This window comes from Mus pahari, chromosome 21 (assembly GCF_900095145.1).
Source record: "Mus pahari chromosome 21, PAHARI_EIJ_v1.1, whole genome shotgun sequence".
NCBI lineage: Eukaryota > Metazoa > Chordata > Mammalia > Rodentia > Muridae > Mus > Mus pahari.
Window position 1 is genome coordinate 28,507,976 of NC_034610.1, and position 13,055 is coordinate 28,521,030.

The following is a 13,055-nucleotide window of genomic DNA, read 5'->3' on the forward strand; positions in this document are numbered from 1 at the left end:
ATCTACTACAGTTAACATAGCTTACCTAGACTTACTACACAGATAAGAGACAATTCCACCAGTTTCCTGTGAAAGAAATTAACGACATTTTAGAGGAAGAATGATCTGTGAAGTCAGGGCTCCCTGAAGTATTTTTGAAATGATAATCATATTAAATGTGGAGCCTTGCTAAGATCAGCAAAACTACTGTGTGCTCACGTGTCAGATGAAAAGTTCAGTCGAGCTAAAGATGCCTGGCTCTGGGGACAGGTTAAAAAGGCAGGATTTTCTTGCATTGAGTCCCTTCTTAGTCGCTTTCCCTCCTTGGAAGTGAAATTATTCAAATTTAACATTTCCTTTCTTTTGGGAACTGGAAAGGCCACGTTCACAAAACTGGAGATTTATAGGAAGTCTTGGTGGCCATGCTGCCAAAGGCCATGGGAATGACTAGTGACTGAGCAGTCGGTGCCTGTGAAATGTGGACTGGACGTCAGTCCTTCCTCTCCATTCATGGTTCCTTTTTCTCCCAAACGCTCACTGAAATCTGGAGACTGATGTTAAGTAAATACTCCATGATGTATTTGGTAATTCACTTTTTCATGGCTGATATGTCAAAGCCGCTTTTCTTTGACTGATGTGGAGAGGGGGAGGAGGCCTCCAGAAGGAAATTTCCTTCCTTTCTGTAACATTGGTGGGTGGTGGAGTCGAGTTTCCCATGTGTTGCCTGAATACGAGCAGTGTTTGTACAGGAGCCTGCTTCAAATCAATCCAGCTCCTTGCCATTAAATGCACAGCTGGATGGAGACTCAGGTAGCTGCAGCCATTCCCCTGAATGTGAATTCATTAAAGAATAAAAAATGTACAGGCAATCTCTTTGCTCTGTACATTTTATTTATAAAACAATCGAACTATTTGTGTTCCTGTACAAACACTGTTCTTATATGTGGTGTGCATATGTGTGTGTGTGTATATGTGTATATATGTATATATACTTATGTGTGTTTGTTTGTGTGTATATTTATTTTTCTGGGATCCTCCATTCTCTCAGCCTTGTTCTCCAACACTGCGGTTACACGTACATCTCCCCTCTAGCTTCTTTGTGGGTTCTGGGAATCTGAAATCGGGTCCTCTGCTTACATAGCAGGCATTTGACTCACTGAGCCACCTCAGTGGTCCTGAGAAATTTTTAACATCACGCCCAGCTGAATCTTACTCATGTTAAAGAAAATTCACTGTGTTCCATAACGCGGCTCCTGTTCGCCACTTAGCCACAGAGGCTAACTTGCTTCACGTCATTGATCTAGTGAACTCTAACTCAGGAAAGACGGTTCTTCAGACATGTGTCTGCTAAGAAAATGGCTATCAAGTTCTGTGGCTCCTCCCACCCCCATGGTATTTTATGTAGACTCTGCCAAATTCTCCCCTCCAAAGCCACCTCTCCTTTCCTTATTAAGTCAGACTTTGATCTCTTGACAGGCTTTTCTTACCCACCCTTCTCCTCCACTGCCGTGTTACCAAGACCCTGATGTTAATACTGTGGTTGTACTATGGTTGTCTGTGTATTCAGAAGCTTACATGGCTTCAGTTGCCTTGGGCTTTGCCTCTGGCTAAATCCACTCTGACTGTCCCACTGGTTGGAAGTCCCCTTAGAAGTACAGACTACACATGGCTTAATCCTGACTGTATCCTTAGTCTCTACCTTGACAAAGTATCAGTGCTCAAATGTTGTGGGTTTTGGGGTGTTTTAGGAGTCTGCCATGGGGTACAAAGACAGGAGAATTCCTGGAAATTCCCAGACCAGCTTGCCTGCCACCTATAGTAGGACCAGCCAGAGAACCTGTCCTGAACATCTGGGTGTCTCGACACACCTATGTGGATGTGAACATGCACTCTTGCACAGAGACAGACGGACATCACACACACACACACACACACACACACACGCACGCACACGCACACACACACACACACACACACACGCACGCATGCACGCACACACACACACACACACACACAGATTAATTTTGCTTAGACCTCTCCTTCTTTGTAGAAATGAGAGAACCCTGCAGGGAATTTGAGGAAGAGTCCCCTACTGGAAACCCCGGTCCTCATTTCTGCACTTAAAGAAATAAACCCATGTTAAGCCAGTTGGCTGACCATTAGTCCATTTTGCAAAATAAATAAAAATGGCAGCATCCTAATCTGTGACTACCGTAACTGCCTGCTTTCCCTTTCCTTTTATACAAGCCCACAGCCAGCAGACCGTGAAATCTAACCCAGATTTGGGAAGCACCTCTATATTCTCAACTTAATGCCATTTACAGAACCTCCGTCAGTTCTACCTGGTGCTCTTGAATGAGCCAAGAATTGACATAAACCAGAGGCTGAGCTTGCCTTAAAAGTTCAACTCATTTCATAAATGTTATTTATGTATTGCATGCAGAGCCTGGCGAGACATGTCGATCTGACACTTAATATCTAAACTGAGTGGCTAGAACCTTCACTTTGACAAATTGTTCCTAATATATCTGTCAAAAATGCCACAGAAAACAATCTAGTTTATTAAAACCTGCTTGATATATGTAGGTTTTCTAAGAACACATCCACTGTACTGAAGAGATGGACTCTTCAGAGATACCAGGCCCCACTCAGTAGGTAATCCCCTGGGCTGGCACAATGCCTGGCACACATAAGGCATTCACTGCATAACTGGATTAAAGTATGGGTGAAGTTAATATATGTCCCAGTTAGGAGTCCAAGAAATATGAGCTCTTAAAAGGTTTCTGCCTTTTCTACAGACTCACTTCCAGCTTCTAGATGGCTGGCTAGTTAGTCAGTTTGAAAGTGACCGAAACTCACCAGGTTTCTGTCAAAAGAAAAGCCAGCCCTCCAGAGACATGAAATTAGACATTGAGACTGAAAGAGAAGTATAGAGCTTGCCTCTGACGGGCTCTGTGTGAGCACCAATGTGTGTGTCTGCATGACAGAGCCTAAGCATGTGCCAAGAGGATTAATAACGCATTATGACATAGTTCGTCAACTCTATAGATGAAAAACTTCAAGCACTTGTCAAATGTTCTTATCCCCCAAAGTATGATCATTTGAATTCCCTGTCATACTTTATTCTCATCAACTGTGAATTCTATACCTGCTGGGTGTCCTTGCTTCTGTCCAAGTGATGTGGGCATATATTGCCCAGAAGTAGAACTTCCTTCTATGGAAAAAATATTAATAATTTCAGTCAACATTTACAACAACAACAAAAAAAGATACAGGAAAAGAGAATATTCTTTGAATTCTACTTATTTTTGTAAGTTGTTGTTTATTTTAGTTAGTCATTACCTTTATAGGAAAAGCAGGATGACTTGTAGGTGGTGGTATGGTGGTGGTGGTGGTGGTGGTGATGGTGTGTGTGTGTGTGTGTGTGTGTGTGTGTGTGTGTGTGTAAGGTTTGCACTGAGAGCCTTGTGTATGCTATATCTAACATTAATTATTGGGAAAATACAAACTTAAGCCACAAAGACACCATTTTATACCCCTCTAGATAGATGGAAATGAAACATTGTGGTATCTAGTGTTGGCTATACTACTTGATGTGTTAGAACTTGCACATAGTCTGCATAGAACATAAGCCAGTACAGTCTTTCTAGAAAGGGTCAGTGTTCAGCCTGTGCATGCTGAACAAGGACATCCAGGCAAGTGCAATATGGGATGTCCTGGTTGTACACACAGAGGACACAAGTGATATGGATTGCATTGAAGAAACCCTAAAAACAAGGTAAAGATCCCCAAAGAAGTATATACAGTCATGTCATTGGAATGTAGTCTGCCACCTATAGCCAGGGCACAGCCATCATAGCTGTGACGTTGCTACCAGGCATGATACCCAACATGATTGCGTGGATCACCAGGGACAGAGATGTCATGATTCAGTGTGACTATAAAAAGATCTGGAGTCTAAATTCTGTCTTGTTCACATCTGCAGGAAGCAGGGGGAATGTCTGTTTTCCAGGTGAGGGTTCATTGGCTTTAACTGGTCTGATTGGGCAATGAACTAACCAATCACTATAATTAGGGGGATCAATCATAAAGTGATGGCATATTGTATGTAAAAACTTTATTACACATGGACTAAGATCAGGGCAAGAGAATGCGGGTTTAATCAAGGTCTATATAGAGGGTAGCTGGATGTTAGGCATCTGTAACAACAGATGATATCATCCCACCTGCTAGATAAAACATAGTTAAATGTTTTACGGCCTACAAATGAAACGAAGTTGTTCAAAGGACATAAAGAAGCGAGAAAGTGTTGCTATGTGTAAAGTGAGAGACCTTGGAAAACTCAGTCCTAAATGAGATGTCTTCATCAAGTCCCCCTCCTTAGGGCACAAGGAGCTATACGGAAGTGGAGGAAGACAGACTGTAAGAGCCAGAGGGGATGGATGACAGTAAGGAAACAGTGTCTTCCAGACACAACAGGACTGACACACGGCACGTAGGAACTCAGAGACTGTGGCCACAGGCACAGGGCCTGCATGTGGCCAAGGCAGATGGGGTCCTAAGCACTGAGAGGGGGAAAGAGACACAAGTTCCCATGCCTTGCCAAGAGGCTATCTCCGATTGACATCCACTTGGGAAGACAAAGGTTAGTTTTCTCCAGTAGAGTCTAGCAGGGTACACAAACCACACTAAGGCTCAACTGTGGATACCCAACACAAAATTAATTCAACGGTATTTTTGGAGATGGGTTTTGTTTCGTTTTGTTTTGTTTTGATCTCATATTGCTTTGTTTGGTTATTTTTTTACTTTACCAATCTTTCACTTGTGCATTGTAGTTTCTTATTTTGTGTTTTATGGTGTGTGTGTGTGTGTATGTGTGTCTCTGTGTGTATGTCTGTGTGTGTGTCTGTGTGTATCTATGTATATATGTGTGTGTGTCTGTGTGTATCTATGTATATATGTGTGTGTGTATCTATGTATGTGTGAGTGTGCTTGTGTGTCTGTGTGTATCTATGTATGTGTGTGTGTGTTTGTGTGTCTGTGTGTATCTATGTATGTGTGAGTGTGCTTCCTCTGCTTTTCCTTACTTCTTATTCTGGTTTGTGTGTTTGCCTGTTTGTTTTCTGAAGAGAGAGAAAGAAGGTGTGGCATTGGATGGGTAGGAGGTAGGGAGGGCCTGGGATGAGATGAGGGAGAGAAAACCATGATTAGAATCTATTATATGAAATAAAATTTACTTTCAATAAAACATAACCATTAAACAAACAAAGAAAGTGTTTCCGTGTTGCCATAAACCCAAAGCCCTACTATGTCTTAGTTGTGTTCCCAGATCTTCAAAAAGAGATGAGACATTTGTGGAATGGTGCCCCAACATGGCAGGCTGGGGGCAAAGGAAGACTCTAATCCAAACAGAGAGTCTTTGAAGTTTTATGTGGTCAAATTTTGCATCCCCTCAAAAATACTCTTTGTCCACTTGATGAACCAAAGTATTGGTTTAAAATACTTTCTAGAAACTTCAAGGGCTATGGAGAGATTTTTGTAGTTGGTTGGTTGGTTGGCTGGCTGGCTGGCTGGCTAATTGACATTATCACCGTTACACACTCTTGTGAAGCCCTGTCATTTCTGATAGGTCATATGAGTGCCCACCCTTGCTTCATTTCTTCATGCATTGTTTCACTGTGTTCTACTCAAGGAATTAACAAATGCACGTGTGGGGCTGTTATATGTCAAACAAATGACCTCGTCTGGCAAATGCACATGCTCTAGGACTTTGCACAAGAGTTATTCTAAGTAGAATTGGTCTTGTTTAAGACCCATGCATCAATTGAGAGCTGTCTCTAGCAAGTCACATAACAGTCCTTTCACTTTGTCCTATATATAAAAAGCAAAGTTGGTTCCTAACCCTGGGCAATTTTGTTAACATCCATTATGGACTCTCTAGATTCAATCCTGCGGTTCTTGCCACAAAGCGTTTCATCTCATGTCTGAATGTCACCAAAAATTAAAGGTGTGCTAGCTTATTTTAGACACTGAAGTTAAAAGGACATGGTGCTATATTGGCCACACAGTTCCTCTTTATGAAACCAACCCTTTCATTTTATTTATTTTTGTACATGAACTCACATTACCTGCTTTTGCCTTTGTAACTTACTTTAAACATCACCTTGCTTGCCTTCCAGATTCTAAGCTTAGCATTGTGCTTTGGCCAAAAGCAATAAAATGAGACCCGTTTTTGCTGCGACTCAGTGAAGGGTGATCAACATTTTCATTTATTTTTTATATTACATTGATGGCTATTTTATAACATTTTCCTAACCTTCCTTCCGAAGTGTAATGAAGGTTTGTTTTGGTTTTCTTACATCAAATCCTGTTTGTATTTAATGCCCTGTCACACTCCATTAGTGGGTTTTGCACTTAAGGCCAGATAATCAAATATTCTTGATTTTTTTCTTTTAAATCCCACATTGAATTTATAGAGCAGCCAATGAGGTTCCCAGGTGCCACCTATAAATAATCATGGCTGCTTGTAAATGTCCCCTCCCCCACTTGCCTTTTATTCCTATCAGGCCAAAAATACCAGTGTGCTAGTTTACCTCATATTGAATTTCCTGACTGTACAGTGTTGGTGTTCTTTTGAAAAACAAATGCATCTATACTTTTCTCTGTTTCTCATGAAGAAACTTGTCTTGAACCAAAAGAGCTCTGTTACTACCTTCCATATGTCTTTTATGAGGGTAATTATTCTGAATAGGTCTCTTTAGGGATCATCTTCATTCTCAGTCGCTTGTGACTAGACACTGCTGTCATTGGACAAAACCCATTGTTTTTGGTACGTTGTGTTTCAGATTGCTTTGTGAAATGTCTGCACTTTTCTAATATCTAATAAGGTATTTCTCTTGGAAGCCAGGCACAGTGATGAACCCCATACTCCCAGCACTTGAGAGGTGGAGGCAAGAAAGTCAGATCAAGGTCATTCCCAGTGACATAGAGAGTTCAAAACCAACTTGGGTTGCAGAAGACATTTTTCTCATAACACGATGCCTCTGTGGAGGGGTGGGGCAGGAGATATTTCTCTCAGGACTGAGGCTAGATCAGTGTAGAGCACTAGCCACATCTGTATATGAGGTACTGGGTTCCATAAAGTAAACAAACCCTATTGTGCAAAATATTCAGCCTCGTCACCTGTACATGATGGTCACCCATCTGCACATTGCCTTTCACTGTTGTATAGAGGTCATCTATTCTTTCTTTAGCTATATTTTAAAGTGTTTCATAAGGCTTTGAAAGGCAGTGGGGGTACTGATACAGAACAATGTGATACATCTGGGCTCTTGTCGCCTGTTCATAGTACACAAGGTCTCCATGTTTAAATACCTCTAGAATAATCTCTATAATGATGTGGCATCCACTGGAAACTGGGCATCTGAATGTTCTGTTTGGGGTTCTCATGTCTTATTTAAATGGAGAGAGCTTCCTACTTTTCTTTCATTATACTAGATTTGGTGAAGAGGTTTCTGTTATGTTCATGGAGTAAATTAGACAGCCTCCCTTTAAACTACTGTTTGGAAATCTTTAAAAATACACCGCATTCACCTGTTTTTCAGCATTACTGTTTTGGGCTCAGTTCTGATCATTAAATTCACCATAGAAAACTGTTCTCCATAAGGCCTTCACACTGATTCCTGAAGATATTTTTCAATGCTCTGCGTGTTTAAACGTTTTGCACGCCTGTGATGCATTCCTTGAATAATTGTATTTTCGTGTTTTTGGTTTTAAGGCTACATTTCCCAAAAACAAGTCTATGTGGTTTCACAATTTGCAAAGAAGCAGCTTTTAATTTTAACTATATGTGTGCCCCCCCCCTCCACACACATGGCACTTTTCTAACTTAAGTGAAACTATTTAGTTAATTTCTTTGCTTTGTCCAATTTTTAAAAAGTAAATAAATAAAACGCCACCAGTTACTTGACTCACAGACAAAATGGCATTGTTTTGACTTCCCACATATGTAATAAAATTAACCTAGCCATTCCTCGTTTTTTTTAATGGCATGACCTAGAATTTCCTCTTTTTTTTTTTTCCAAAGGTCTTACAAGTTGCATCGTTTTTGGTCGTTTTTGTTGACCTTTGTTCCCATGCCCTGCTTTCTGTGCTGTTACATTTTTACTCTTACATTATTTTGACATTTCCTTCAGTTACCTAAGATAATTTCTATCATGTTCATAAAGACATGGAGTTGGGGGAATGGAGACATGGTTCTCGGGTTAAGAGCACTGGCTGCTCTTCCAGAAGAGCCAGGTTCACTTCCCTGCAGGCACCTGATGGCTCACAAACCTCTGTAACTCCATATACAGAGGAAACAGGATGCCCTCTTCTGGCTTCTTTGGGCACTGCACACACATGGTACACATATCTGAGTAAACAAAACACTATGCATGTTAGATTAAAAATAATTTTTATTTATACAAAATACATAATTGATAAGTTTCTACGTGCTTTTGTTTTCCTTTAAAAAGTGACAACGGTGGCTTCACTTGGACAGCACATATATTGAATCTTCAAATACTGAAATGTCCATGGTTCTTCCTTTACAAACGCAGTGACAAGAGAACAAAACCAAAAATAGAACATAAATTCAAAAATCCTCCAGCTGGCCTCTGGAAGATTCTACCTTCCAACTGCCTCACAGAGATGGAAGCTGGGAAGGATTTGTAGGTATAGACATGGAGAGGAACTCAAGGGACATTGCCCATGGCCTTGGAAGCAAAATCCTAAAGGGAATGCAGCCTCTGGGGCAAGCAGATGTTTTTACTCCTGCTCTACTTTAAGGCTCTGGGCTCCTCCTTCCTCTATTAGGAGAAACACTTCCTGGTTTGTGGGAAATGGTTGGAATTCTTTGCTATCAGAACTACTGAAAGTTCAAGTCTTGAATTTTCAAAGACAAGGGAAAAACAAAAATCAAAGCTAACCAGGCCTTTGCATCCTGTCAGTACAGCATCTTAGAGGATTTGGGGACTTTTAATTATTTCTATGATTATTTTAGAATAGTTGTGACATTTTCTTGGGAAATTTTGGCCCTTTGTCAGCTAATCTTTACATTGCTGCTTCAGGTTTCCCATCCATTTCATCAATGTTCCAGTAAGAGAACATTCTAGGAGCTGAGGAGATGGCTCAGCATATAAGAGCACTTGTGCAGGCAAGAAGCTAAAAGGGACAATCCATTCCATTTCTCTAGCAGGCATGTGAAAAGCCATGTGTGCCTCTAACCTAGGAGGATCAGTCAAAGTCACTGGATTCCTCTCTCAAAACAATAAAATGGAGGTTGATAGAACAAGACATCCAGTGCCCTCCTCTGACCTGTATCACTGTGCACATATAACACACACATACACACACTGTACACATACAAACATGCACTTACATATACCATACATGAGCACATGCATGCACACACATACATACCATACTTGTGTGCACACACACAGACATGCACTTACATACACCATACATACACACATGCATGCACACACACAGATATATATATAATTCTGAGAAATAGTTATCTCTGTAAACTCAATTTATTTTTTGTGTTTCTACTCTAGGTGAGAAAAGAAGGACTGACAGAAGTCGTGGTGAAGACATTAGAAAACTGAGTTTTAACTATAAAGGTGAGTTGTTTCTTTTATTCTTTCCTAGTTTGATGGGTTTTTTTGGCTACTTGACTGTGAAATATGTTGAAATATTAATATACTTTATGTTTATTAGATATTTTTATGAATATATACTAACACCATTTTAAAATTTTTAAGTAGTTTAAAAAATTATAATATAGTTTTTAAGTACTTTGTAATCCAGAATAACAACTATTGTTCTGAAAGTATATGAAGTGAATGACAGTGCTTACTTCGCAATAATACACACAGAAGGTAAAAAAAATGGGGTCAATAAAGAACCTTTTCTAGCCAGACCTGCTTCTTCTGGTTAGCCTGCTGCAAACTAATGAGTTTGTGTTCCTTCGAGATGTTTCTCAGTGGCCTGGCAAGGGTATGTTTGTCTCTTTTAGCTTCTTTTCCTCCAGGTTTAAACACCCCACTTAGATGTTGTAGTGGTTGATGGTTCTTGGATGCTGTAGTTTAAAAGGTCAAGGGAGGGTCCAAGCTCGTTTGGTCTAGGCACTTGTCTGACTCTTCCTTTAGGCTGTTTGAAGAACACTGCTCAATCCCATATCAAAAGTCCATAAAATGATAGGGACGGATGAGAATTTTCTAAGCGTTGGATAAGCACAGTGTGTGTATGTGTGTGTGTGTGTGTGTGTGTGTGTGTGTGTGTGTTTGTTTATACTTTCAATTTTATGAAAAAAAATGAAAGAAGAAAAGAAACTGAACTTCAACAATGACGTAGAGCAGTGGTTTTCAAACTTCCTCATTATGTGGTCCTTTCATACAGTTCTTCATGTTGTAGTGACCCCCAACCTTAAATTTATTTTTGTTACTGTTTCATAACTGTGATTTTGCTACCGCGATGAATCACAAGGGAAATATCTGTGGTTTTGGATGGTCTTTGGTGTCCCCTGTGAAAGGGTCCATTCAATCCCCAGAGGGGTCGTGACCCACAGGTTGAGAACCACAGGAATAGCTCTACATAGTTTCAACCCACAACATCATAATGCTCCACAGGTGGTGTACACGTTTGATGTGCTGAGCACTTCTGGAAGAGTTCAAAGGTGTCAGAAAGACCATCTTGCAGTGGACCCAAGCCTGTGTCTGACCTCATCAGAGTTCATGAAACAATGAGTTGCCCCCTGCAGGTCTTCATCATTATCAGGAAATGTCCTATCAATTATCTTGTTTAACTGTGTCTATCTAGAAGGCTCACTCAGTTGGAAAAAAACAACAAAGGTTTGTGGTCCAGTCTTGGTTTATCCATTAGGCAAGGTTCCCATGGCTACCTGTAGTAACGTATGCAAATATTTTAATTAACTTCTCCAAAGTATAAGAAAAATATAAATATATGAAGAAATATATAGTATTGATGTGAATGACATTTGTTTTGATACCAACATAACTAAGATACATCACTTTAACAATTGTTTTTATGAAAGAAGGAAGACAAGGGCCAACATGCCCAAAGCCTACAGGACCCGTATGACCACACCTAAGTCACACTCAGACACAGCATGTTTGTAAGAGTCTGTCATTTTGTGGTTTTGTTTGACATAGAGTAGAAATTTTCTTTAAAAAGATGTATTATTTATGCACATGCATATATATATATATATATATATATATATATATATATATATATATCCATGTAGGTTTATATCTGCCATGTGTAACTGGGTGCATGTGGAGGGCAAAAGATGGCTGAACCCCCTGGGGCTAGAGTCACGAGTGGTTGACAGCACCTGATGTAGGTGCTGGGACCTGAACCCAGGTTCTGTACAAAAGGAATGAGTGTTCTTACTGCAGAGATGTCTCCAGCTCCTCTGTCTTCATCCTTGTCGCCTTCTTCCTGCTCTTCCTCCCCCTCCTCCTCCCTCTTCTCCCCCTCCTCCTCCTCATCCTCCTTCTTTGAAAGGATTACGTTCTCTGTAAATGAATTTATACATTTTCTTCTTAGAGTGATACTTGGCTATGTCTACAAAGACAGAAAAAATGACATATTGATTGATCCATGAGATAGTTGTGATTACTCAATTGATTTTCCTAAAATTAAATAACTAATTTCCCGTCTGGACACCTATAGATATTGTTTGCTTTGTGATACAATGCAGACAGTAAGAGAAGAGAGTGACACTTAACTTGGGGTCCCTTGGCTAACCTTGGCTATATGTCACTGAAGGCTTATACTCCTTGGGAACTGTTGGCCGTTTTGGGGAAGGGAGTCCAGAGTTGCAGCTCTGGTGCTGTGGAGCTATATGGCTAAGTGCAAGTACTTTCCAGTGTCTGTGGCTCATCTAGTTGCATTTACTTTCAAAGCCACTTTCTGGTTTTGTAGAAACTAATTTTGTTTGCCTTCGCCTTTGGTGACTATCAGTGATGCAGAGGCCACCTCCTCAGAGCTACTTGTTGACTCAGAGTAAGTTCATTGACTCTCTGGGAAATCTCCTTTCACAAAGATCAGCTCCCTGAAGATGAGGGTCTTTATGTATTGTGCAGACTGCTCTAGACCTTAGGAAAAAACAGACATATAAGAGGAGGTCAACTGTTTCCTGGAAGAATGAGGTAATTTCCTGCTTTAGGAAAGTCAGGCCCTGCTCTGAAATAACCTGCTGTTGAATTCAGTGGCAAAGAGCACTGTTCAGTCTTTGTACTTTGATACCAAAGGGTTTTGGCAGGCATGCAGAAGTGAATGCAGTCCCTTAGGAAAGAACAGGAACTTGGGAGCCAGGTACTTACAAACCCCAATGCTGTCCTCTTGGGGGCAGCACTTTCTGTCATATGCTCCTGTCTGACAATGTGGTTGCTACTTAAACTGAACAGAAGGGTCAGAGAACTGTACACAGATGTGCTGCCTCTTTCTAGCTTCTGCAGATGGAAGACGAGGAAATGAGAAGGCTGACCGTGATTGGCAAGATTAGATTAGACAATTCTAATGTACAAAAACTTCTAGATTAGGCAATTCTAATGTACAAAAACTTCAAATGCCGGAGAAGGAAAGGCCCGGTATACACAGGCTTAGGATTTGTTTACTTGAGGAGGTCAGAAATTCATGTTCTTTCTGTTGGCATAATATGTATGTGTGTGTTCAGCCCAAAGACTACATTGGGGTGGGCACCATAAACAACAACAACAACAACAAAAACCACATATCTGCCCCCTGCCCCTGTGAGTTACTTCCTCCAGCTTCTTGTTTAGGGTTTCTCTCACCCAGGATATTTGATGAAATAACATTAGAATGGAGATGCTATATGAGTATGAGGCTAAAGGGGAGCCTAAGGAACAGAAGCATGCCCCTTATTGTTGCAAAGTCACACTGGGTATCTTTTCTTTCTTTCTTTCTTTCTTTCTTTCTTTCTTTCTTTCTTTCTTTCTTTCTTTCTTTCTTTCTTTCTTTCCTTCCTTCCTTCCTTCCTT

At 40.6% G+C, this 13,055-nt stretch overlaps 1 protein-coding gene across 1 annotated transcript in view; it reads left to right on the top strand.

The window, feature by feature from the left end:
- The window catches only part of Plekhg1 (pleckstrin homology and RhoGEF domain containing G1), a 220,344-nt gene that overhangs the window by 51,578 nt on the left and 155,711 nt on the right, over positions 1-13,055 (top strand). Inside the window, exon 2 of the mRNA XM_029532902.1 lies at positions 9,582-9,647. The gene's annotated coding sequence lies outside the window, so the exon portion shown is untranslated. The remainder of the gene's footprint in view (positions 1-9,581; positions 9,648-13,055) is intronic.